General features: G+C 38.4%; 1 protein-coding gene across 6 annotated transcripts in view; it reads left to right on the forward strand.

Annotated features, from left to right (window-relative positions):
• The window catches only part of CHL1 (cell adhesion molecule L1 like), a 560,006-nt gene that overhangs the window by 272,652 nt on the left and 259,650 nt on the right, over positions 1-27,704 (forward strand). The gene's annotated exons all lie outside the window — the stretch shown is intronic.

The following is a 27,704-nucleotide window of genomic DNA, read 5'->3' on the forward strand; positions in this document are numbered from 1 at the left end:
TACAATTTTGCTTGGGTTCTTAATAACTTTCATTTCTTTGCCAAGACATTCTAATTTTCATTTGTTTCATGCATGTTTATGATTGCTTGCTGAAGTATTTTTTATCATGGCAGCTTTAAAATCTTTGATAATTCTAACATCTCATCTTGGTATTGACATCTGTTGATTTTCTTATTTTTTTTCCATTTAGTTTGAGAACTTCCTGGTTCTTGGCATGATGAGTGATTTTTTTTTTAACTGAAACATGCACATTTTTGCAGTATAAGACTCTGGATCTTATTTAAAACTTCTGCTTCAGCTGACTTTCTCTGACATCCCTCTGGCATGTCTGGGAAGAGGAGGAGGTTGTTCCATTAGTGCCAAGTGGAAGCAGAAGCTTCCCACTCAGTTTCTGTTAATACTGCAGAGGCAGAACTCCCCATTACTGCCGAGTTGGGGTGAAAGATCTGGTTTCCAATTTAGTGTCCACTGACACTGTGGAGGCAACAGCCCCATTATTTACCTGTAGGGATGAAAGTCCAGTTCTGGAGTTCGCCTTTTTAAACCTACCCAACAGGAAGGTGCTTCATCATAGCCTTGCGGGTACAAGCCTAGGCTCTCCTCTTGGCCTTTGCTGTTAGGGATGGGGCCTCAGGTTTTTTGTTTTTGTTTTGTTTTGTTTTGTTTTGTTTTTTTGTGATACTTGGCTGGAGTACAGTGGTGATTATTTAGAGGTTGTTGTTGTTGTTGTCGTTTTCTTGTTAGGCTTCTCCTTTCCCTGAACTTTGGCTAGAGCAAATAAGCTTTGGTTGGGTCTTATTTTTAGCTCTATATTCATTGGCATTTCCAGGTTGCCAGCTTCTTCAACTCTAGGTCTGGGGTATATGAGGAAACCCAAGAATTTCATCTCCATGTCATTTTTTGGGTCTTGGGTCTTGAAGTCCCTAGTCAATCTGCATTCTGCATTCTTCTCTCCACCTTTTAGTTTGCTTTATAAATATTGTCCGTGATTTCTACTTGTACTTAGTGGGAAGGATAGAGAAAATATTTCTACTCCATATTTCTGGGAACAGAAGTCCTTCAAGAATATACATTTTTACTTAGCATCGCAGGTGATTCTGAGGCAAGTATTTATGGGCCACACTTTGAGGAACATTTTATAGATAATGAAACTGAGGCCCAGAGATACTAACTCAAAGTACAGATGTCAAATAGGTTGCACAACACAAAGTTCTAGGATCCACATCTCCTGGCTTCCCTTTCAATGCCATTTCCTCTTTGTGATGCTACATGAAGCTGCTAAGAATATCGAAAGGAAATTATGTATCAATTTTACTAGTATTTATGGAGGTCAAATTGTTCGTGTAAGGGAAATGCATGAGCTTAAAGAAAAGGGGATGCAGCATCTTCTTACTTCATTTGCTTCCTACAAGCTGCAATGTAATTTCTACTGAGGAGGATTCCAGGCAGTTGCTCCAAGATGGGGCATTGTCTGCACATGAAAGAATGGTTCTTGGAAATAAAAGTCTACACAGTCTATTGAGGGTGCTGTGCACTGCCTGGATGCTCTGACTCATACACAGTGAAGCTTTTCCAGTTATGTTAATACTCATTTGGCAGCTGCCTCTATAATTGCCTAAGTCAGTTGGTAGACACGCAGGAAATGTTAATTCTCTGCAAATATAGTTATTCATAACTTAGTGTCAGTTGTATCATCCTCAATAGAGACAACTCTTAAGATGTCACTGGCATTGGGGACAGGAGGTTTGTATTTAGTCAGCTCTGGGGAGCCCTTGAACTCCCAAAAGGGAAATCTGGAGGGACAGGAAATGGCATGAGAGCAAAGGCAGCATACAAACGCATCTGATGAAACATGGGCATCCTTCAGTAGCTGCCTTTCATCTGACTGGCCCAGTGCACAGGTTGTACCAGATGGCACTCTCATGGTTTCCATCAGTGTGGAAATGTGATGAAGAAGGGGAGGGAAAAAAATGGATGGGAAAAAGAACACCAGTCTGCACAGCTGAAAATAATTATGATTACGTAGCTAATGACCCAGGGAATTAGAGAAAGCCAAACTCATTGGAACTCAGGCCACATGCAGGCAAATGTCACAACTTAATGACAAAAGATGAATTGCTTTATCTCCTACATAGTAACTCATGATGAGGAATTGTGATTCTTTTTTCTGAATCCCTATTGTAAAATAAAGTCATGAGGAGAACCATATCCTGAGTGCCCTTCCATTTTGAAAGGCAATTGAGCTAGCAACAGTCTTGGATTCCTAAAAATGTCAATATAATTTCAGTGAATATTAGATTGATATTCATTTTAACCTGTAGGAATAGCAGGGAACAACCCACTGAAATATAGATTATGCATTCCCTGGAGGGAAAGGTCAAATCTCACACTTCTTTTGTGGTCATTTAAAAGCATTTATCGAGATTATACCATGTATGTGGCCCTACTTAACAACCTGTGTTGGAAAGATGAAAGAGACACTACCCTTGCCTACTCTGGAGGAGTTCACAATACTATACACTTTGCAAATACTGATTTTGGGCGGATGACTGATGACTATTCCCTATACAGACCCTGCAGAGGTTTCTGAAATTCCCACTGCCTCCTATCAATGCTATGAAAGCTGATATTCAAATACTGGTGGTTCAAGTATTCATTCTTTAATTCATTCACTCAGTCATTCAGCAAGTCTGTATTGAATATCTGTTATGTTTGAGGCACTGTGATTGGCACTAGGTTTAATATGGTGAGCACTGTTGTTTAATATTAACAATATTAAATTACTATTAACTATTAACAGTAGTAAATTATATAGTACTAATATAAAAACATAATATATGAATATATGATATATTAAGCTATGATTTCTTTAAAAAAATAAATGATGAAGGGGGAGTCACAATCTCAATGTTTAGAAATCAATGGTGGAATTATTATTAGAATGTTTGTGAGAAAAGTTTAGAAGTATGAGTTTCCCAAGTAATGTATTAGCCGGTTAGGGAAAAAAATGTAAAGCAGATGCCATTAACCATATGAATCTTAAAAAGCATGTTTATGAAAAATTCATCAGGGGAGTGGATAGCTCACAAGTTTGGTGATGAAAGACCAAACATTTTAAGTCCATGTAATTGGTTGAAATCCAGCCAAAATTGATAACAAATGCAACTATTCCCCATCTGCTGGTTTATGCAAATGAGTTGGTGATCTCATTTAGTTTTCTAGGAGACAGGTGTCTCTATCTCTAAAACAGCTACTTGGTTGGCACCTAGCCCCAGTCTCAGGCAAAGTCTTGAATTTAGCTATGGGTACTCAGCTAACAACGTGGTCCTAAGAATCCCAGGACAGAGTGTAAAGCCAGAGCTGAAAACCATTGTAGGTTCGTGTCCAGTCTGTCAGTGGACCGAATCAGCCATGGCAGACAAAACTCCAGCCTGCTACACACACGTTCTCTGATTCCTTCAGAGTGGAAGATCTGCCAGGAAGAGAGCTCTGAAAGAAGTTTTTGCTAGAGACTATCAAACAGAATACCAAGCCTGACTGAATGAGACCTTATTGGCTTCCAGAACTTTCCCTGTATTCCAGATAACAGGAGAGTGCAAGCATTTTTAAAAAACTCTTGTAGGGATAAAGTATCACGGAGAGAATATCACAGTTAAAAGAAACCCAAATTTTTGCTGTGCGTCTGTTATTGGTGAATAGAGAAGTAGGAGAATATGTATTATGAAATTAAACTACTTGAATTCGGATCTTCTTATTGTCACTTAGGTTTGTAACTCTGGAAAGTTACTTAACCGTTCTGGTCCTCATTCCATCCATCCATAAAATGGAGATAACAGTATTGCCAAGTTCATAGGGTTGTTATAAGAGTTGAATGAGCCTATCATATATTTAGAACTGTGCCTGGCATATAGTGAGTTTTCTGTACAAGTTATACTACTGCGAGCCAAGATCTGTGCTAATTCAATGAAAAAACTCTTCCCATTATTTGATTCTGACATCCGTTCTTTGATAATAAGTGTTGAACACTGCCACTTCACAGATGAGAATACTAAGCTTCAGAATGGCAAATTGAAGGAAGGAATTAAATTAAGGCAGCATATTGAGCCTATGTAATGCCAAGCCAAAATCTCTCTACTGTGGATAGTTGCTTGAGATCACAAGGCAAAGTAAGAGGAAAACAGAGACTGTTACCCAAGAGTCCTTGTTCTCAGTTCAATACAACTGAATTTCCAATTCCTAGCTTTGTTAATGCAAAGGAAAAGTATGTCCAGGTTAGTAAAAAAAAAAATGCTTATTTGATGACCTCTTCCAAAAAATAATGGATTGAGGTCCAGGAAAATTTAATTTTTTTTCAAAAAATTATTAATTGCTACTGTGTAGCAAGTATTATGCTAAATCCTTGGAGTCATAGTGGTAAATAATACAGACAAGGTGATGAATAGACATTTTCTAGTAAATTCTAATTACTCAAATTATTTTTTCTTTCACCAGTTCGTTTCACAATCTTTTACCAAATGGTGAAACTGGTTCTGATTCTGTATGCTTTTACTTATAGACAAAATATTATACTTGCCCATAACTATTTGGTAGCAACTAGGACCTTAATCTTTAGAAAGAATTATCATTCATGGCACTTAAAGGAAGAGATTGTTTTAATTATTATTCCATTGGACATTGCTCATTAAGATGTGTACATGTCCTTGATCCACTCACAGGTGAGTAAACTACCTAGTGGCTCTAGGATGACATTTCCATGGCTTTAAAAGCTTCTGAAAGAGGTAGACCATAATGAAGGCATTCATTAGAGGTCTATGAACCAGGGAGGTGGCACACATTGAAGTTCCCACATCATCATTCATACTAATCTGTTTAACTCTCCCAGTCTCATTGCCAGAGTGCAGGGATCAGGAATTTTGGCAACCATCTGGGTAACAGAAGTCCCTCCCCAAGGATCTTGTAAATTTCTGCCCATATGTTCCCTGTAAAATTGCATTGCCTACGGCTTTCTTCCCACAGCTCATGTCTGCAAAGATGACCAACCAACCAGATCTTGTGACAGGGCTCCTCAGCCTTCCAGTAACATGCCAATGTTGTCGTTCCTCACTTGGACATATATATGATTTTTATTGATAATATGAGCACTGAGAATAATAACAAATACATTAGACATGAGAAGACATTGTCTGACACTAAATTTTCAATACACAGAGCCATTTAAAAAGGACTTTGTATTATAAGACGTGCCAAAGTATAGTGCCCTGTTCTATCTAACAGTACAACACCTGGGAAGCAGGCTTTAGGAACGTGGAGTCTGATGTAAGTCTCTCCAGCTGTGGGACTTCCAGGAAGAAAGAAAGATACAACATTGATTTATTTGAATTATCTTACAAATGCCATTTTTTAACAGCTTCAAACTAAGGCTTGATTCATAGAATTGTGATTATTAAAGTGATAGCAGTCCTGGGCAGGGCTTTCTCTTATATGATTTCCCTAGATCCCAATACAGCTCTTGGTAGGAATGTCTTAAATGTGTCAGCAGTTTTCACCAACTGAATAATAAATGAAAGTTTCCCTCTTTCAAACAACTCAAAGAGCATGTGCTTAGAGATTCTGAGTGTTCCCCTTTTCTCTAGTTTTCAGTCTAGCTAGAATATTTTTCTCCCTGCATTCATTAGAAGATATTATGTTCGACCATGGGGGTAAACATTGAATATTTAGGTTGCTTTTGAGAGTTTAAGTAAAAGATTCAGACTCCTCTCTAAGTCCTATTCCCAGTCTTCTAACATTTACATTCACAGCCTTGCTGTTGAAAGGGAGAACCACACAAATATTAGGTGTAGAGCCATGACAGTCTCCCTCCTGTGCTCAGACAACCAGAAACCCGCATGTGACAAGGTGAAAATGGGCAAAACTTGACCTCACAACACTTTGATCCCTTGATGAAGAAATGGTACAAAAGCCAGACTGTGTCTGCTGCAGCTCAGCCTGGCCTAAACTACTCAAATTCCCCCTCCTGATTGTATCTTAAAAAACTTTGGGAAATGTATAGTTATCACATTGTGCCATTTTCTCACTGGGGCCACTGGCCAGATGGCATCCTTGTAGGGGGCAGGGGGTGGCATTTTCAGCAGGAAATAGTTTATTCCATTGGCAATGAACCTGTAGATGTGTGGGTCATGGGGCAGGGCTTTAAACTCATTCAACTTTAAAATTATGTGAATTACAATCTTCTCTACTTTGTGGGGCTATGGGTTATTCTGGCCTAGCCTCTAAGGCCGAGGGATAACTGGAGTGATTCAGGTGGTGTATATAGACTACCTCCTGTTGAGTAGACATGTTGGGATAGGACAGAAGCATGGCTGGGGAAGGAAGGGATCCTGAGGTTCTATTTGAGTCTGCACACAAACTCTGTTAATCAAACTCCACCTGATTAATTTGCCAGATTTACCAATTATCTACTTCTCTTCTATAAAGCTTGGTCACTGACACCCATAGCCAGGGTAAGCAACCAACATGATTTGTGTGAAACAGCCTTGATTTTAGCATTGAAAGACCTGAGCCCCCGGAAGCCATCAGTGCTGGGAAAACCCAGATAGTTGGTCACCCTACTGGAAACACATTGAATATACCTAGGAGGAAACTCTGTAGTGACTCATGCACTTTTGTTTCCACCAGTTGAATTGAATGTTTACCAAGAATCCGTTACGCCATTTGTTACCAAACCTGTTTAAGTCACTTACTTGTTATAATTACATAATTTAATTAAATATAATATAAACTGGTGAAATATCTGTGTGAAAATAGAGTTGTGTCTCTGATGGAAACTGATTTGAATGTTTTGGAAAGACCCAATAAGGAAACTTGATTAAAAATGTTAAATTTTATGTGGCAATACAACTGTAAATGATTGATAAAAAATATTTATCACAGACATTTCTAAGTTCTCATTCCTTGTTATAAAAATTGAAAATGGCAATTACAGACAATCCATTATGAGTCTGGATATTGTAAGAGAGATGGTAGGAAACACTGATCAGATGATTTGTGCGTTTAGAAAAAGACCTTGGCCTTATATCAAAAGACTGGGATCGCATTTTCTGAGTTTCAAACTAAAATGTGTAAGGCATGTATAGTTCACTTTATGATTCCATTCTCTAACAAACTTCTTCTGTTAACTGACCACTAGTCTAATAAGTTAAAAAAAGATTTGCTATTCCATTTGTAATTATCTCCTGTATTCATGTGTTGTGCTTTTCTTCTATTGTGTCCAAATGTAAGATCCTATGAACTTATTACTCTCCATGAATCACTGGATGTTGATGCCAGCATCATGTAACAGTGAGAAACAGAAAGCATGAACACAGGTTACAAGCTCTGTCTGCCAAAGACCAGATGTATTTTATCCTTATCATCCAGTACCTTGCATGCTTCTGCGCAGATACTAAGAACTCTGTGGGTGAAGGATGTTTGAGAACTAAACAATTAGTGAAAGAATAAATGAACATCTCTCAAGATCCCTATAGTCAACCTTGGATAATGAAATGCTAAATTATTAAAACATTTAAAAATATATTATTTAGTTAGTTATTTCTTTTTTTTCTCCTTAGAAAAATAATAGGCAGAACAGGGTACCAGCATTGGAAATACTATAAGGATGAGTAAATACATCATACAAAAAGCACAAACATGAATATATTCAAAATTTAATGATGAAGTCAGCATTGGCATTGACCAATCAGAACAGAGGACTGGAAAATCAGATGAGATATCATTGCTATGCAGTTGTGGTGCATGCAGATTGAATAACTGGACCTGAGTTTAAGGAAGAAAGTAATCAATGCTCATCTGGCCTAGAGTTCAGTCATTATGAGCCCCAGCTTTGGTGTCAAACAGAACTGAATTAAAGTCAGAACTCTGACACTTAGAACTATTTAACCTTGGATAAGTTATTTAACCTCTCTCGGCTTCAGTTTTCACATCTGTAAAATGGGGATAATGATGCTTAATTAATTATAAGGATCAAATGCAGTGACATATTTGCAGACATTACACTTATACACAGTTCCTGAGCCACAACCAGTACTTTGCATCTATAAGCATTTTTTTTTAAAAAATGGAAATAGGCTGTAAAAAATTGAAAATATTTCAGGAAGAAAGTAACACTGGTGCTTCTCAAGTGATGGTAAGTTTGGATATGAGTAGACAGGAGGGTAGGGAGGATAAAGGAAAGAAGAGAAAGTTATCAGGCACAAGAAGAGCAGGAGCTGTACAGATTCAGGGATGTCGGTAAATGTACAATGAAGAACAAGAGGACTGAACATCAGGAGAAAGGGGAGTGGTTACCTGATGTGGAAGTTCTGAGACCAAAACACTCACTGTTGCTTGGAATATTTAGCCATACTATTTCAGAGGGTGAACACCTACATTAAAGAGAAAAGGACTAGCTAGCATGTGATCTGTCCCTTGCAAAGCCTACTGCCCTTTGAAAACTGCTCATGCAACTATTGGATGAATGCAAAGAGGAGAAAGAAAGAGAGGAGAAAGGACAGCCAAGGCAGCTCTCCATTCTGCACATCTTTTCACTTGCAGGGGCGCTAGGGGACTGTCTACAAGTGACTTCATTATGACATCGAGACTGAAAATTTCCCCGTCTCCTCTTTGACTCCAGTATAGAGTTTGCAGTACTTAAGTAATTTGATTGGAAATAGTCTTGTGCACTGTGCTTTCAGCCACCTCATTAATTTTGATTTTATGGTCAATAAAGTTTCTGTTATTTCTGCAAATTTCATATCTAGTGGGTCTCCAGGATTTCTGCCCTTTTTATCTTGTTTTCACAAGTCCTGGTACTTGTCTAGTTGTTTCCCTACTCCCACCCTTCAACTGGAGTCTTGTTCCTCCTCTAAAAGATCTTTCCTGCCCATGCTAACCTACCTATTTTTCATTCTCTGATCTCCTATGGACATGATTAAACATGTTTCTCACTGACCTTTACATTATACATGTAATTCTTAGCTTTTAAGTAAGCAAATATTTCGTGTATCTTTCTATTCCATTAAATCATAATCTACACCCCCATAGCATCTATTCAACAAATATAAACTGAGCGCATACTGTGTGCAAGACACTACAGTGGGAGTGTGGATATAGCCCTAAACTCAACAGTCATGCTCACTGCTTTCATAGACTTTATTTTTTAATTTTTTGTATATTTTTATTGAAACATAGTCAGTTTACAATAGTGTGTCGATTTCTAGTGTACAGCACAATGCTTCAGTCATACATGCACATACATATATTCATACTCTTTTTCACCATAAGTTTCTACAAGATACTGAATATAGTTCCCTGTACTATACAGTATGAACTTGTTTATCGGATTTTGTGAGACTCCTCCTGTATTTTGAAGTCAGAGACACCCTGCCAGAGTTCAGTAGGTGTTCTGCGTGATTCAGGAGGTCTGTAGATGTAATTCTTGGTGTATTTGTGGGAGAGGGCGAGCTGTGAGTCTCTCTACTCCCCCATCTTGGTACCTCCCCTCTCATAGACCTTAAATGTGGTAAGAAAGACAAGAGAACTGAGAAATAACTAAGTTAGATGTTTTCTGATAATGATAAATCCTCAAGGAAAATAACCAGATAATTTACTTGTACGAGATTGTAAGAAGGAAGCAGGGCATGTAAAATGGAGGATGCAGAAAAATCTTTTTGTTGAGATTATGTGTGGAATGAGACCCGAGTGATGAGCAGTAACCAAGTGGTGACCCAGGAGCATATTATTTTGGGCAGAGGGGACACATGCAAAGGTCCTGAGGCAAGGCCAGGTTGACCTGTTTGAGGAAAGGTAAGACAGTATGCATGGCTGGAGCCCAGTAAGCAAGCAGGTATGATGCACAGGCAGAAAGGAGCCAGACCATGTAGTAGGCCCAGATGGTGTAGACAGAGTTTTGATTTTCCTCTAAGTGAAATGGAAAGGGAGAGGGATCTTTTAAGCACAAGATGCACATAATCAGACTTCAGTTTTAAAAGGATCCTGTTAGCTATGATATGATTAATGGTTTGGAGCAGAGGAAAAAATACATTTGTTAAGATGCTGTTGGTAAAGTCCAGGTGAGAAATGATGGCTTGCGCTAATATTACAGCTGTGAGGTTAGAGGAAAGTGTATGGATTAGGGATATGGGTTGAATGTAATAAGGTAGACAACACAAGATTTTCTGATAAACTGAATGTCATAGTTAGAAGAGACAGATTAAGAATGAATCCTCAATTTTTGTCCCAAGCATTTTAGTGAATGTTAGTGCCTTTACAGTAAAACCATTTTTAAAAAATTATTGATTAGTTCTCATTAAAAAAAAATGTTTTTCTCAATGAAACTAATGATAGCTCTGTTTAAAAGCTATGCAACTTTTGTAAGATATACCAATAGCTATCAGCCATCTCCTCAATTTATAATTTTCTTTATAGTTTCTAATAATATGTATCAGGAGTTGGCAGACTATTCTGCAAAGGACCTGATAATAAATATTTCAAATCTTGTGGGCCACACTATCTTCAGCTATAAGCAATTCGTAAGTGAATGATTGTGGCTGTGTTCCAATAAAGTCTTAATGACGAAAACAATAGGTGTGAGCTATAGTTTGCCTACCCTAGATACACATGACCATAGAACAGCTTCCTGAACAAAACTCATAGAGGCTCCTAATTTGTACAATTCTTCAAAAACATATTCAGCTTAGGAACGGAGGCTTCATGGGAGAACACAAAACCAGACTTGTGGTCTTTTTTGTTTTTGAAGTCATTTTATTTTCATTAAGAAATATCATTAAGCATCTGCCTGTGTTCAAATACTCATCTCCAAACATGCAAGTTATAGAATCTGAAAATCTGACATAAGCCTTTTGGTTAAAAAAAAAACCTCTCTTGTTTTCAAACTTCAATAGAAAATAGAGGTTAAAAGGCCTTTTAAAATTGAGCGGCAGAAGTGGAATATTTATTGTTATTTTAAATTCAGTTCAATTATTCCAAGTGGCATTTCATTCTTCTAATTTATTTTTTAAATTACCCATCTTTGAAAGGTGTCATTTGAATTTGACAATTACTTTCCCTTTGCAGGGGTTAGAGCTAGTTACCGTCTGTATCTCATAGGAAAATACAGCCCCTATGTTCTAAAGGTTACTCATATTTACTCCAAATTGTGATGTATTGAAGTCACAGCTTCTATCTAGCCTTTGAGGTCCTGATAACAAAAAGGACAGGAAGATCAATAACCACATGATGGGTAACTAATTGCTTTTGCTTCAACCTGCAGCCTTCTATCCCTCTCAGGGCTCGTTCCAAAGTCCATCTGACAATCTCGTATATTGTTTTCAGCCTGAGCTCTCAACAGTCGGGATTCCAAAATGAGTAGAAAAAAAATATGTTAAAACCTTTTCTACTGACAATGCTTTACATATACATACTCCTCAATACCATCCCTCTAGGAAATTTATTAGAGGTCATTCCTTGGATGACTATTAAAAATGGAACTTCTCTTTGATAAAAGTGATGGTCTCCTAAATGGTGTTTAATTAATTTTTGTTGTGTTTGTACTTATTTCATTCATTATTGCAAACTCAAATCTCTCACTGAAAAAGCATTTATTAAGTGCTTATTTAGTATGACTACTTCTAGCCAACACATTTTCATCCATGACCAGAGGCCATATTCTGGTCCAAGCTTTACAGAATTAATGTATTGAATCATTACAGCTGCATAAGGTGGGTTCTCCTATTTTCTACATTGAGACACTGAAGTGTCTATAGCTTGTGCAGAAGTGTTTATAGGGAAGAATTGTAGATTTCCTACTTGCCAGCATTGTGACCTTGGGCAAGTTCATTAGTATCTTTGTGCCTCATTTTTCCCATTTATAGATTAGGAATAATAATAATAATGCCTACCTCATTGGGTTGTTAAAAATATGAAGTAAGTTAATATTTTAAAGCACTTAGATGCATTCCTGGTGAATGTTAAAGATTTTTAACTAATAAGATAAAGATAACTTGTCCAAAGTCACAAAACTAGCAATGGCAGGGCCCTTATGTACAAGCTGCCATAAAGAATACAAGGAAGAAGCAACAAATTGGGAGACCTGGCATAAATATATCCCATTTAATAAGAACATCCTGTCACTCAGTCTGCTTTTTTTTTTTTTTCTTTCTCTTCCATTTAGCTTCATACTTTTAATTTTACTGAGTGGAAGACAAATCTCCATTCATGCAAAATGAGAGAAAATGTGCCTTTGCTCATTAGTTTTTCTCTACAGGTGGACAACTCAACTTTGAGCCAAGAGGCAGACAAACTGAATATATGAGTTCATTCTTACGTATTTTGTTCTCAGCGTTGGCCTTGACTTACAGCTGCATTCACAACTTCCTCTTGAGATTTGTTGGGTAGAAGCAATTGTAGGGAGTAGTTTTTCCAGTAAATCAAATACTTATAACTTCCCTATTAAAGCGTTGATCAAGTTTTTTGTTACTAATTTTTAAAATAATAATAATTTCTTACCAAACATTGGGCATTGCCAGTATGGTTATTCATAATTAAGAGGTTTTGAAGGTCATTTTTATTCCTGTGGTTGTGCTTTTATCTCTTCGTGACCCACATCCTCGAACATAGCATTTCTTCTGCATTTTGATGAGTGATTAATTTCAAAGATGAGTGAGATCATTTTTGCATGACCATACACATTCTTTTCCACTCATCTTGCCCAATGGCCACCCTCAATTTAGATCAGAGATAGCTTTTCTTGCTTTTTCTTCTTCACTAGCAGTGTTTTAATATTTCATCATCTTAATTTAAACCCTTGATTTATTCACTTCCAAGTGTGAGCCCAAAGTTATTTCTTAGCTTGAGAAATTTTAAAAGGAAATAAAAGAAAATATGGCAAAATGTTCAGCTCTCTTTCCTTCCTCTTCCTCTTGTAATGGATGGTAACATCCCTAAGAGAGAATTCCAACCAATCTGATAGAGTAAGAAGTGTGATTTTGCATCTGTATTACGAATGAGTCTTCTTTGGTTAATCAGCTTTCTATGCCTAGGCTCAGTGCTATGCCGCTTGAGAATGTTTCTTTGCCAAAGTACTAATACAGATAACCAACCAAAAACCTCTAGAAGATTTTTTTCTTATATCTAAAATCTCATCCTCAAGTGTGGACAAATTGAAGGGGCTGATGTTGGGAGTGGGGCCTAAGAGATTCAATTAAGTCAGAAGATACTCTACATAGAATGAAATGGTCCTGTATATTGAGAACTGAGTGTTTGATGTAGCCATTGCCTTAGAATCATTTCCTTGGTGTTGCAAGTCCTTTAAAAGCTTTCTCGAATAAAGCCGATTTGCTTTCTTGAAGTCTTGTACTTTTAGTGGGCTTCATGCTGTTACAAATACTCAGACAGGACTTCCCTTTCAATTCCCTGAAATGTTAGATTGAGACAATTAAATTCCCTTTGTGAGTCTTTCGGAAGTAATCTTGGACTAAGGCAGTGGAGAAATAATTGCTATAGATCAGTGGGTTTCTAAGTGCAGTCTCCTAACTGGAAGCATTAGCATCACCTGCTAATTATTATAAATACAAATTCTGTAGCCTGACCCCAGCCCTACTGAATCCGAAGTGCTTGAAGGTGGGTCCCTGCAATCTGATGATGCAGAGGTTTAAGAACCTCTGTCACGGAGACACACTTAACAAAGAAATGCATGCCCTTCTATGAAGTCTGTGAAAATGCCGTTATCTGCAGTTTGGATTTTTGACTCTTTGGCATGTTTCCAGGGTGAACAGTTATTTCAGTAAGTTCTAATCTCGCCAAGCCAGTCATCCTCTCAGCATTAAACCTTCCTGGCACCGTCAGACATTATTTTCTGATGTGGTATGGCCACTACCTGTCTATCTGTTAAATTATACTAGTGACTGTCTCTCTCATTTCCATCAAAACATAACTCCTATATTACATCTCCTACAACATTTCTAAATACTCTCAATGCCTCATTCATTCTTTCTGTGTTGGTGTCAGTGTGGTTTCTCCCATTACACAGGGAGTTTTATGAATTGTGGGCATATTCAGTCTAGGAACATGTGTTACTCTTATGCGTTGAAATTGAGTAATTGAATCTTATTTTGTTACTATCCCTGCTCTGTAGGGCAAGTGCCATAAGTTCTCTGGGCTTCAGTTTTATTACCTTTAAAATGGGTAGTTTTTGTAGTTAAATATTTGCATTATGCTTATTATATGCCAGATACCAGTTTTGAGCTCCTTGTTAAGAATTTATCAACTTCTCACCATTGTCCTAAAAATCAGGCATTATTTTAATCCCCATTTTGCAGATGAGGAAAATGAGACAGAAAAGATAACCTGCCCAACGTCTTAGAGCTAGTGTATAATGAAGCTGAGAAACCAAGCAGTCTGAGCCCAATACCAGGCACCGAACGCCAGTGCCTCCTGCTTTGTAATATTCTACGCTTGTTTTGAGTGTCACATGAAGTAATACATGTTCTTGGCTCAGGGCCTGAGATAAACACCTTTAATATAGGGTAGCTATTTTTAACTACTTCAAAAAACATACAGTCCTATGGAAGGAGAAAGACATGGGAACAAATAAAATCAATAAAATGTTATGGGTGTGTATTAGTTTCCTATTACTGGTGGAACAAATTAACACACACTTAGTGGCTTAAAACAGCACAGATTTATTATCTTGCCATTGTGGAGGTTAGAAGTTTCAAATGGGTCTCAATCAATAAAACTAAAGGTTTTTAACAGCGTTGCTTTTGGAAGCTTTAGGGGAAAATCTGTTTTCTTATCTTTTCCAATTGCCAGATGTTACTTGCATTTCTTGTCTTTAGCCCCTTCCATTTTCAAAACCAGCTATAACATCACTTCAACCTCTACTTCCATTGTCACACTTTCTCTAACCACGACACACCTGTCTCCTCCCTCTTTCATTTTTAAGGACCCTTGAGATTACATTGGATAGTCCAGGATAATTTTGCTGTCTCAAGATTTCTAACTTAATCACATCTACAAAGACACTTTTGCCATGGAAAATAACACATCCACAGGTTCCAGGGATTAAGATGTGGACATCTTTGCGGGAGTGGGGGGGCTTTATTCTGCCTATCACAAATGTGTTTTATAGAGATATGTTAATGTGCACAGACACAAGGACACACATGCACACACATGTACATGTATGCCTACACAAATAACAAAGGAGAGGACGAGGAAAGTCAGGAAAGCTTTTTGGAGAAGTAATACTTGACTCTAATATTTAATTATTTATAGTTTTCTTCATTAGTCAAGTAACAAGCGAGGAAAGCTATTTCCAAGACCCTCCCACTCCTGCAACAGTCATTGCACCATGTGTCAGTTGTGGTTTCAGTGATTGGAGAATTGGGTTCTCGGGGTGGCAGTGTGTGGAGTTGAAACCAAAATGGTAAGGTGAGATCATTGATTTCATTGAATGACACACTCAGGCATTTGGATTTTATTGGTCAACAGTACACTTCTTGTTCCTGTGAGATCCAGTAGGGTACACATAGCATATACTCAGTAAATACCATTGATTCACAAACCACTCAATTGAATAAATACAGACATTATTACAAAGTTTGGTCAGGAAAAATAAACCTACTGATAACTCCTTCTCTGTTCTGAAAGCAATATCTGAGTTGAGCATTTCATTGACCTCCGTGACATTCCACAGGGAAGTGGAAGAGCATCATTTGTCCATGAGCTGCCCTAGGCAGCCCTAGTTACACACTATGGTTAGGAAACCACTTTGATTTGATTTTGCTTTGTCAGGCCAAAGTGTGCTGTTTGATGGTGGGTTACAGAAGTCAGCTTGGGATCTCAGCATGTATAATGGCACAGTAATGTCCCCGCTTGAGGGCATTCCACTCTACACCTTCGTGTACGTTCACAGACTAATCCAAGTTAGCCCTTAATGCAAATGTACACAGGACTCTGTGGGGGTGAAACTAAGGATGTTCACCAACACGGTGGGGTATGTTCTCTGGGCTTGCTGCATATTCACATCACATTCTTCCACCTCTCTGTGTTGATAGCTTGTCTGAGTGCAAGCTCTGCCCTGTGGCCACAGAAGAAATAAAAAAATATCGTCGACATTATAGCTTCTTTCTACAAGTGGCTCCAAGTTCTAAAGTTGTGTCATCATTGTAGCTCGAAGCCCCCAGAGAGGAGTGGACAGGCGTTACCAATCATCTCCCAAAGAATGGGAAAAGGACCCATGGGGCAGATCTGTGTCTTCTCCAAGAATCCTCCCCTCTCTGTCAGCTCATGCCATTTGCATTCTCCAGACTCATATGTTCAACTCCAGAATGTCTCAACACACTGGTATTTTTGTATTTTGTCTCTTGTCTATACTTCTTCCCCTTGGTAGAATCAAGGGGAATACTGGATTTTCTAGAGCTGAACCATCCTACTCACAAGTTTCTGCCTCAGTCTCTATAAGTAGAACAGACAAAGGGCTCCCTTTCTCAAAGAAAACAGCCATTCTCTATTCATTTGCTCATTCACTGACAGAAATTAGCTGAGTTATGTGCACACTATATATGTGACAATTTGCAAGATAAAGCATATTGCTGTGCACAAGGTAGAAGCATTGTTCCTCTTTTCACCAAATGTGTCCAGTTACTGGGGAAGATAAACCTTGGCAAAATAAATAAATGAACAAAAGTGGAACTCCTCATTGAGTGCTAAGCCTAGGGCAGGATCAGACCTAAATCAGAATACATTACTCTCTGTAGATCCCCACAACAACTCTGTGAAGTATAGACGATACTTTCTTATTTCAACCAACTTGTCAAAACTCACAGACTCCCTTAGTGTTGGAACCAGGATTGTGCTTCGGAGGCTCATCCTTTTATGATCAGTACTCAGAAAAGAATCAAGAGTGCCCTGGGAGTCTATCATCCATTAAGACTTGCCATTTCTCCAGAAAACCAGAAACCTACAGCCCCACGTCATGGCAACTGGTTTTATAGCCAGGCTGCATGTTGCATCTCATTACCATGGTAATGAGATGCGGTCCTCACTAACCTCTCCCTAGACCTCCCCAGATCTCCCATCCCTGGGGGACCTCCTTGAAGATCATTTATGAAAATCAGCAGTAAGCACCAGTGGCCTTTTGAAACCTCTCAGAGAGTGCTTAATGCAGTAATTGTTTACTCTGATTTGTAATGAGAGAGAGTAACATGGTGATGTTAGGGACTGATTAATTTTCCTCAATGTATTCCAGAGCAGAAGGCACCTTAAAGAGCAAGACTCATATTTTCCCCCTGTGGATTACCCTGTCTTGATTCATGCAGCTTGCTGTACCCCACTGTCACACTGCAAAGCACAGCTTGCCTTAGATTTGCATAATGTAAAACTTGCTGAGCTAAATTATTATCACATATAGGATCAGTTATCACTATCTTACCTCCAAACTGGTGAAAATGTTGTCACAGAACCACTAATATAAAGTGGCCCATGGGTTGCTAGTTCATTCACAGGATCTATAGTTTCATTTCTCCACTTTGCAACAAACACACAGAAAGCAACTAGCTCTTACAGGGCTCAGAGTGGCCATTTTGAAACAGCTAAGAAGAACAATAAAATACTGAGTAGATGTAGCAAGCCGTCGAATAAATAAGAAAAAGATGCTTCTATGAAAGAAACCAAGTGAATATTTGGGTTAAGTGGAATTTCTAAGATATATATGTGTGTCTTCATATTTAAAAAAGACTTGTTTACACCAAGTGGGCTTTTGTTACAGGGCAGCATGTGTATGGCTGGGAACTGAGGCCTTGTAAATTGGCCCTTACCAGCTGCTTTGTCTTGTCTTCTAAATTGCTTGAAAACCTATTAAGATATATGACTCACATAAAAGTGGGACCAGAGGGTTTCTGTATGATGGCCCCTGGGGATCGGATTTTACTTTATCGCCCATTAATGCAGAAGGGATTTCATCAGTCGGCTTACCCTTCTTTCACCCCCAAGGGTTATAAAAATCCCAAAGATTAGCCTCTCTAGGATACAAGCAAAGATGTGAATACCCAGACAGCTGTTTGAAGGAGGATATGCAGAGATTTAAGGGATGGAGAAAGCATGGGTCATGGAGTAGAGATAGAGGCAAAGTTTGTGGAGAGAGTTGGTTCGCAGGACAGGGCCTCAAAATATTACACAATTAGGCTCATAATTAGAAAGATGAGTAGATCTTTGTTACTGACTCTCTAATGAGATGGCTGGTCATTTGTGTTTTTGTGCAAAGAAGAGCATCCTCACCAAGGCATCTCTGTTTCCAGTCCTGGCTCCAGTGCCCTGGATCGTGTTGCTGTCACAGCATCTTAACCAAGTTTACAGGTTGTGTGTTCAGAATGAGCTTCGGTGCCTTCATGCTTAACATGACATAGGGGGCTGAGTCTGGCTACTCAGGCAGGAGAAAGGAGAAGTTTGAACATTGAGCTGTTGTGTTTAATTGTCTAGGCCAAAGGGCAGAGAAGGATGGCCTACGGTCTGGGTTGGACCTAAAAACACGTTTTGTTTGGCTTGTATCTATCTTATTTCAAAACTACCGAATTGCCAGTATACATAAATTGAGAGATCCAAAAAAGTAACTGGTTTTCTAGGTGCCCTCGGTCTTAGCCTTCATTGTTCTCTATGATTATATACCCTCATGCTTTGTTCCTTTATGCTACTTCCTGGCACCAGTGAACATTTCAGTTTGTTATATGGCAGTGTGTCTTCTGCATCATTTCAGGTGTCAGTGGCCATGTCTAAAAATTCCCAGCGGCTCCCCCAATCTTATACTTCAGTCTGGCTGTTGGCCTCACTGAGGTCGCTCTCACCTTAATCCCCAAGCCTCCGTGTGCCTCAGTGTCCCAATTTATCCTGCACTTTTGTTTTCATTTCGTTTGCCAAGGACACCATGGGGGTCTGATAGAAAGGGTTTATAAGATGTCCAAGTTTCCAGGGACAAAGGCATCACTCAAGTCAAGCACGTCACAATATTGCTATTTGAACGGGCGGTTTTGATCTGGCCTCTGAGAGCTGGTCTAGGGCTTCTTGCGGCCTCGGCTGTATTGTGCACTCTGGGAGCGTAAGGACACAAAGCACAGTCGCTCCCTCCGCCCCTTTTATTTCCCCATCCCACAAGATTGGCAGCCGGCTCCATGCAGCCCTGCATTTATTACTCGGGGAGGTGATTGCCCCCCCTTTATCTGTGACTGGGTTTTGCTTAAAGAGGGTGGCTTACTGCCAAAATGAGATGCATGCCTAATGAACTTGAATGCTCAGAAGCCTGGGCCTCACAGAATCCCTCAGTGTTAGCCTGCAGCCGCTGGAAAAAATGGAGGCGATTCCAGAAGGTTAATACTGATTGAGTCACTTTCATGAGTTTGGTTTTCCATGCGTATAACTCCACTCATAGGATTGTAAATTCTTATTTTATTTTCTAAAAACTGTGCAGTAGGAATTGAGATTCATGCTTGCAATTTGCATCTTTTCTAGTAGAATTATAGTTTCAGTTGTGTGTGTGTGTGTGGTTTTCTTCTTTTTTTCTTGAGAAAAAGACAAGTATGAGTGTATGTAGAATTGTAGAACGGGTGTGGGAGAGTGTTATATTCGCTTATAATATTGAAGCAATTCTTCAGTGGTAAGGAGGGATATGAAACTTATTTGGGTTTCTCATCTGGAAGTGAATGCCGGGTTCAGAGTCCACAGTGTGTCTGACTCAAAGTAGGAAATTGGAAAGACTTGGCGAAATGATGACTGCATAGATTTCCGATCTCACCTCGGCTTCTCAATCCTGTGGAAGATTAGATGGTAGGAGTAGAATGAGTCCTGAAGAGTGAGTGATTTCAGGCTGTGTAATACCATGTTATAGGCTTTACAGAAACACAACTGATGGTTTGCAAAATACAGTGGCTGCTGAACCCAAGTGTCTGAAAGATGACAGATCGCAGCCTGCGCAGTTGTGACCCTGAAATGACAAAGCCAGAGCAGCCACCCGGCCCCATTGTTAACTCTTTGATTTACATGTGGGAGGCTTCAGCTCATCTCATTGGCAATAAAGTCGCAATAATGTGGTCCCTGACCTCACCGGCACCCCCGATAAGCCCTCTTTCCCCAAGTGCATTAGCCACACACCAGGAGGAAAATTAGTGCACTGAAGCAGGGATTTACCAAATGTGCTCCCTAGGGAGTGGAAAGAGTTAATGCAATTTTCCAACCTGCCTAATTTACTCCAAGAGGGTATTATGTCCTCTGAGAGAATTGTAGTCAATGTGTGCCTACGGGAAAGAGGTGGGGGCGTGAGGGCAAAATCAGGGAAAATACATAAATGACACTCCTTTCCGAAGCATTACATTACAATATATTTACATAGAATGCTTTTCCTAGCCTACAAGTGCGTTGGCATTCCAACAGTCTTTCAAAATAGATCTTTTTTTTTTTTCTATTTGCAGCTGCCTGTGGAGTATAATAGAAAGAGCACTGAGAATCAGCTAACACAGGTTTTAGTCTTAGCTCTGCTGTTATCCTTTCCCTGAGCTGGTCACTTCTCAGCCTTGTCAACTGTAAAATAAATAGTTTCAGTTAGATGATTTCTAAGGGTCATTATGCTTTATGATTTAGTGGTTTAAATGTTTACAAATTTCAATCCTTAGATTACCTCTTTATCACAGCATGTTTAAAATGCATGTAGCATCTTTTCTCCTCATTACTCAGGGCACCATCTAAAATAAATTTATGTATTCCTCCCTAATAGAATACTCAAGAATGGATGAAACTGGTGGGGCTGCCAGGTCACTTCTATCAGCAGCAAACACAGCATAATTGCTACCAGCTTTAACTGCAGCTACATCTGAGTTGTGAGAAAGGCTTGAGGACTATAAACCTCGCCACCCATGACCTTCTAACTCTTTTCACCTCCTACCTTGCCCTGATTAGTGACCCCAAAGCCTGTGAGAAACCCTTGGAGCTTAAATATATCTAGTAAGGCAGGTAGGCTCTTTAAAGGGTAGATAGAATCACGGTGCACAAAGCTGTCTCTCAAAAGAAGAAAATTCTACAAGCAATTCCAGTTTTGTGGGTGAGAACAGAATTAAGAGGGGGAAGGACAGCTATGGACAAAAAAAGGAGAAATTTATATACTTCGACCTTCAAAAAATAAGTAACACTTTCTGTAAATTTTGTTCTGAGTCCAAAATATAATCCAGTTTTCTATTGTTGATCTTAATTTAGCTGCAGTTTAATAAGGTAGTCATGAGCCACCTATGGGCATTTGAATTAAATAAATTAAATTTATATCAAATTAAAAATTTAGGGTCTCAGTCACACTGTCTAGCTGATTTGAAATTTTAAGTGCTTCATAGCCACATGTGGCACGTGGCTTCCATATTCGACAATGCAGATACATAACATTCCCACCATCACAGAAAGTTCTAGGAACAGCTCTGGAAATAAGTGAATAAATATTTAAATCTTCAGGAACTGTTTCCCTCCCCCCCCGTTTAATCATTCATTCAAAATATATTAAAGGCATTGTGCTAAATGCTGAAAAAATTGTCCACTTACTGAAAGCTCATTTGAGTCTAGGCATTGTACAAAGTACTTACAATACAGTGTCAGGATTTATCCCTTTGAGATAGGTATATTCTATCTATTTTGCATAAGAGAAAACTGAGGCCCGGGATCACATCATTGTCAGTGCAGAGCTGGGACATATAAACAGTCTTTCAGATGCCAAAGTCTATGTTAATCTGGCATAAAAATGATTTCTGGCATATTTCCTGATGAAAAATTAAATTTCTGAACAAAAGGATCATCATCATCAACATTTGTGAGAACTGATTGAGATTGTTTTTATAATTTTGGAAAGGATTCTGTTTTATAGCAAGAACCTCAATTTTAATATATGGATCACTTCAAAGACAAGTTAAAAGAGGGAAAGTGAAGAGGACAAAAAAGAAAAGACAAAATAAAGTACAAAGGCAAGCATACATAAAGAACTCAAATATTTGTATTTAAGGTGTGTGTGTATAATCACTTTGTTTGGAGCTGCTGTAGACTGCAGTTTTGTCCCCTGAGCAGCCAGCATCCTTCCAGGCCTCCCAGGTGGAAATAAGTGTTAGGTACTTGACATGCAGTGTGCTTCTGCCCTGTGAAGCAATTCAGCTGAGAAGCAAAGAATTGCACTTCAGACTTTACACGTTTTATCCCTTGGCAACCCACTGTAGTGATATTACAAACATTGAGACTGTTAGGCTAATGGAAGCAAATACTATAAAAGCTGTGAAAGATGCTGTTAAATATTCACTCCTCATGCAATAAGTCAGTTACCGAGCACCCACTATGTGCTAGCACTGTGCTGTAGATTAGCTCTGAAAAAGACGTCATTAAAATAAATCCCTTCACTTGAGGAGCTCCCACTTAAATATCAGACATAGATGGTTATTCCAGTAATTATAAAATTATATAATATAGCTGGTAGCATTGTTAAATATTTAACCAGCTTTTCAGGGAAAATAGACCAGACTTGTATCCTTTGCAATTGCCAAAGTGTAAAGAAATACTCCTACTGTGACCAGTTACCAACATGATGTCACCAAAATATGGCATTGGGAAGAGGTTGGTTATTGTCAGCAGTAGGAGTCAGTGCCAGCATACCTTATATTGTATTACACTATATTGTTATGTTATTATATCATGATAGATCATGTCATATTAGTACATCTGTACACATATATAAATATATGTATATACAATGTAACAAATTCAGTGTAATTGAAAATCATATAAGGTAATTCTGTGTTAAGAAGATATACTCTATTATTATGAGTTTAGGGTTGGGAATCAGACAAATTTGACCTTACATATTAGCTACTTATTAGCTGTATGATTTGAGTGAATTACTTCACCCTCCTTAGTATGAGTTTTCTCATCTATTTAATGGGAGACGTGCTGGTACCAGTGGCCGAGGGCTGATGTGAGGATAAACCTAGAAATGCTTAGTTCAGTTCCTGATCCACAGTAGGTGCTCAGTGGGTATTTATTTAATGCACGAGGGTGTGAACTACGAACAGCAGCATCACTGCCTAGGAACTAAGTGGCCCTAAGGACCTAGAGGAAGGAGGAACTAAAGTCCATTGTAAATCAATCACAGTTTCACAAGAGGAGGAATTATTTGAAACGGGCCTAGAAGGCTGAATAGGATCTTACCAGGCACATAAAGAGCTCATCCCTCATAGATGAAGTGGCCTGAACAATTCTATTTATTACAGTCGTGGTGGTGGTTCTTCCAGAGGGATATTGTTCTTCAAGCTGATTTGCCTTCGTCTTCCACCCAGATAACTAGCAGCTGCCCCCCATCTGCTTCTGCTCTTACTCCGGGAGCACCGCATTCCCTGCGAGCCTCTGAACCAGGATGATGGCCACATGTTGCCAATCCTTCCTGAGGCCTTAGTGAGTACTTCTGTGAAGAGCAGGCAGTTTTTTGCCAATTGCCTTTGTTTACTGAAGCCCCAGAAACCCGCAAGCGAGATGTATTAATGATGGTGCCTAGTCTCTATTGTATTTTACTGAAATTGCATTTCAGCTGCAGAAATGCCAAATGCCTGCCAGTGAAACATAATTTCTTGAAGTACCACATATTAAAGGACATCATATTTCATCTCTCTATGCCTGTGGTTTATCCAAACAAAGGAAATGGGTTGTTACCAAGGAAAGCATAACTCAAAATTCCAATTATAACTGTTAAACCACATGTGAAATTACTTTTAATAATTAAAAATAGCTCTCTCCGCTCTGCAGTCCTAGCTCAGTATTAGGTCTGGTGCCATTTTAAGGAAAGCTAATAATCCCTAGGAAATCCCAATGACCTTAATTGTCTTCACATCCACCCTTCAATGACCTTTATCGCTCAGATGGTTAAAATCTAAAATAAATGATACTAATATATCTGATGTGCAGTTGCATCACATTTATTTATTTTATGTGTTTGTCATGTTTCCATGACACTTTTTCTCTAAAGAGATGAACATCCTTTGTAAAGAATTCTTATTATGTCTATTTTTTCATTCAAATTTTAAAGCAGAGAGAGCAAAGTGTCAGTGAGGAAACTGTCATTTGAGGGAGAAAGCAAAACCATAGAAGGGAAAGGAATGGAGATATAGAAGAGAGTAGTTAATTATAAACTCTACTGGCAAAGTGCAAATGCAGCATCCAACCATAATAAAGCAGGAGAGGGTGGGAAAAGCTATTTCCAGGAGGAACAAAATAGTGGAAATATTTGCATCTTGTATAACAATTCCTTTTACAAAAGATTTTAATATTTAGAGAGCCTGCAGCATTAAGGCCAAAGTGTCTCTTGGCTACTTACCGTAAGACTCAGTTTTTATATCCCTGTATCTCATACTAAGAATATTCTTAGATTCAGGTTTTAACTGATCCCTAGAGATTGCACATGCAGTATACGCATCACAAATTCAGTGGTTTCTCATACTACAAATAACTGGTATCACTTTTATGATGACACTCCATTCTTCTTTTCAAAAGCTGCTCTGTTCTTATATACGTTCTTAATCAGTCATTCATTTATTCATTCAACAAACATATCCTAAGCATATAGTATGTGTTGAGACTGTATTTGTTGCTTGAAATATATGGATGACTTGTATATCATCTTGTCTTTAAATGAGAGGGGAGAGTGAGGAGAGAAAAAAGACAGACATCATGGTGACTTCATGATGATAAACTAAAAAAGGAATGATCTGTGTAATGACTTAATAGATATATGTCTTTTGGCAGCCTATCTTTAACTTTGTCTGGCTTAAGGAGTCAGAGAGGGAGAAAGATGGTTACTGTCCAGCTCCTTTTGCCTTTTTCATGAAGAGAATATAAGGCAAGACTTTGAGTTGGATCATTGTCCTTGGGACATACAGTGACTATTACTATGGCCTCTGTCCATGGTGCCAGAGGAAAGCCATCAGTTCTTACTTCCAGCAGTCACACCCACACACCCACACCCACATCGAAACATGTACATCCATCAAAGCAAGTATGTATCCATTAATCTTGATGAATACCTTTTTCTACCATGAAAAGAATGATTTCCAATACTTTTTTCTATCATGCTTACAATGAAAATTTCTTACTCAGACTTATGAGGTATAAATGAGCTAGCTTGGGTCTACCTATGTGGCTTGGTCTCCTTCTGCACTTCTTTTTCACACTAACCTCCAAGCACACTGACCTTCTTTCTATTCCTCAAACAAGACAGGCTTGTATCCATTTAAATTCTAAGCATAAGCTTTCTCTTTCCCTGCTATACTTTTTCAGAGAGCTTCAAATGCTTGAATCCTTTTTGTCAATTACATCTCAGTTTAAAAGCAACTTGAAAGGGAACTGACTTCACAATCCTGTCAAAAATATCTCAGTCTTATCACCCAGTTAGTCTATCTTGCTTTCTCTTGATAACAGCAAATATTTATGTGACAATTTACTATTTATATTAGTTTATTATCTCTTACCCTCCAGAGTATAAGCTCCATAAGAGAAAGAACTTTGCTGTTCATCCTTAAAACCTACTCGTTGTTAATAGAAATGAGCTCTTAGCCATTTATACCCAACCTTTAAACTGGCCCAGTAATCCTCTCATCCTGTTGTTCACACCCTTTGTGTTGTCTTCTGCCAAACAGAATAGGGCCGATCTGTGTAACCAGTGGGATAGTGTGGAAATTACCCTGTATGACTTCCAAGGATAGATCATAAAAGAGATTTTGGCTACTGCCTAGCTCTCTTTGGGATGCTCACTCTGGGCAAAGCCAGGTACTTTGTCACTCAAGCAGCCCATGAGAAAAATCCCCTTGGGAAGGAACTGAGGATTCCTGCCAATAACCAGCACCATGGGAATGAATCATCTGGGAAGTTGATTCTCCAGCCACTGTCAAGGTTTCTGATGCTACAGCCTGGATGCTACTTTGATTGCAAAGTCGTGAAGAGCCAGAAACCTCCAGCCTGGGTGCTTCCAAATTCCTGACATACATAGTCATCATGAGATAATAAATGTTTATTTTGTTTTATGCTGCTAAATTTGAGAGTCATTTGCTGTGCAACACATATAACTAATACATCCGTGCTGTGCTGTCAGGCTCCATTCTTAAGACGGTGCCTTATAAAGCAAGTAATCAGCATTTGTGGATATATTAATGAATGAATGGAAGGATAGTTGAAGGAAACTTCTTAATTTTGTTTAATTGTATTTACAACTAACTATAGCTTCAATGTAAGATTTTTAAAATGTAGCCAATTATAAAAAAACGTTTATTTTACAAAAAAGGGCTATGATGAAATCAATATCACATACTTGAAAACTCAATTCAGGCTATGCCTACTTTCCTGTTTAATCCCATTTCCTTTGTTTTAGCAGAGTAAATGAGCAGGAGGGCATGTGGCTCATTCTTGCTTTACTTAAAGGTCTTTAACTTCTATTTGCAGGTGTTTTTGCCTTTTAATATTTCCCTTCATTGTTTCTCCTGCCTTTGTCACAATAACAGATGTACCTTTTGTACACTTTCAAAGCCTGCCATTTTGGTTAAGAAGGAAAAAGATTTAAATCAAATTGTGGTTCATTTGTGGTACTCTCCACAGACATTTAGAACTGACAATTGAATGCATCAGTTGCTTTAAATAGCCTGACTAATAGTCATTCATAACAAAAACAAAGGGGCTGGCTGATGAACAGTTCTGCAGAATAGAGGGAGGCTGGAACACTTCAGATTTAGAATTTAAGGTTTCTCAGAAATCCATGAAACATGTTTATACTATAGATTCTGATTCAAAATTTAAAGCAGAAGGCAACATTTTTTGGCTCAACTGTTGGAATGTTACCTCTTTTCAATACCTTTTGCCTCTATAAACATCATGGTTCACATTTCAAACATTTGCTCTGTCTCTCCCAAGGGCTCATTTTTACTAACAGTGATGAGTTGCTTCCATTTTAATCCACATAAATTCCATGAAAGGCAAAGACATAGCATATCTTGTTTGAGATTTGTTTGATGTTAGAAGGATTGAGTTCATCCTTGTAACCACAGTGGATCTTTAGCTGCCAATTTTAAATGGGGAGACATGTTGAAAAGCATAAGTTATTTTGTTTTAATGATATTTTATACTCATGATTCTCATTTTTGTGAAGATAAAATAAGATATCATTAAGATTGGTGGCACTGTGGTATCTTGCACTGTTAAATTCTCTGAGCAGGAAGTGTTTTAAGTCTCAGTAGTTTTTGACCATGAATTCACATTTCAAAAATAAAACAAAACAAAACAAAGCATTTAGGGTTAGAAAAACAGCAAGTGCAAAGGGAATTATAACTATCTCTTTTTACTATTAGGAAGAAAAATAAAACTGGCAGCAATAGACTTGTTCATCTTCAGCATTTCTATTCTTAATTATAATTATACGACCAAGTGATACACATTAGCAATGGCAGCAGGGATATCATGTAAGTTATGTTGTATTGTTGGCACTGTGCTACAGATAGAAAACAGAACTGGAAAATGAGGCGTTAGAGTCATTTATCATTGATGAAACATAGGGATTTGAGGTTAAAATTTTGCAACACACATTGATATTAAATTCTTATCTAGCACAGGGCTTCTCTACAGCAGCACTG

This window comes from Vicugna pacos, chromosome 17 (genome assembly GCF_048564905.1).
Source record: "Vicugna pacos chromosome 17, VicPac4, whole genome shotgun sequence".
NCBI lineage: Eukaryota > Metazoa > Chordata > Mammalia > Artiodactyla > Camelidae > Vicugna > Vicugna pacos.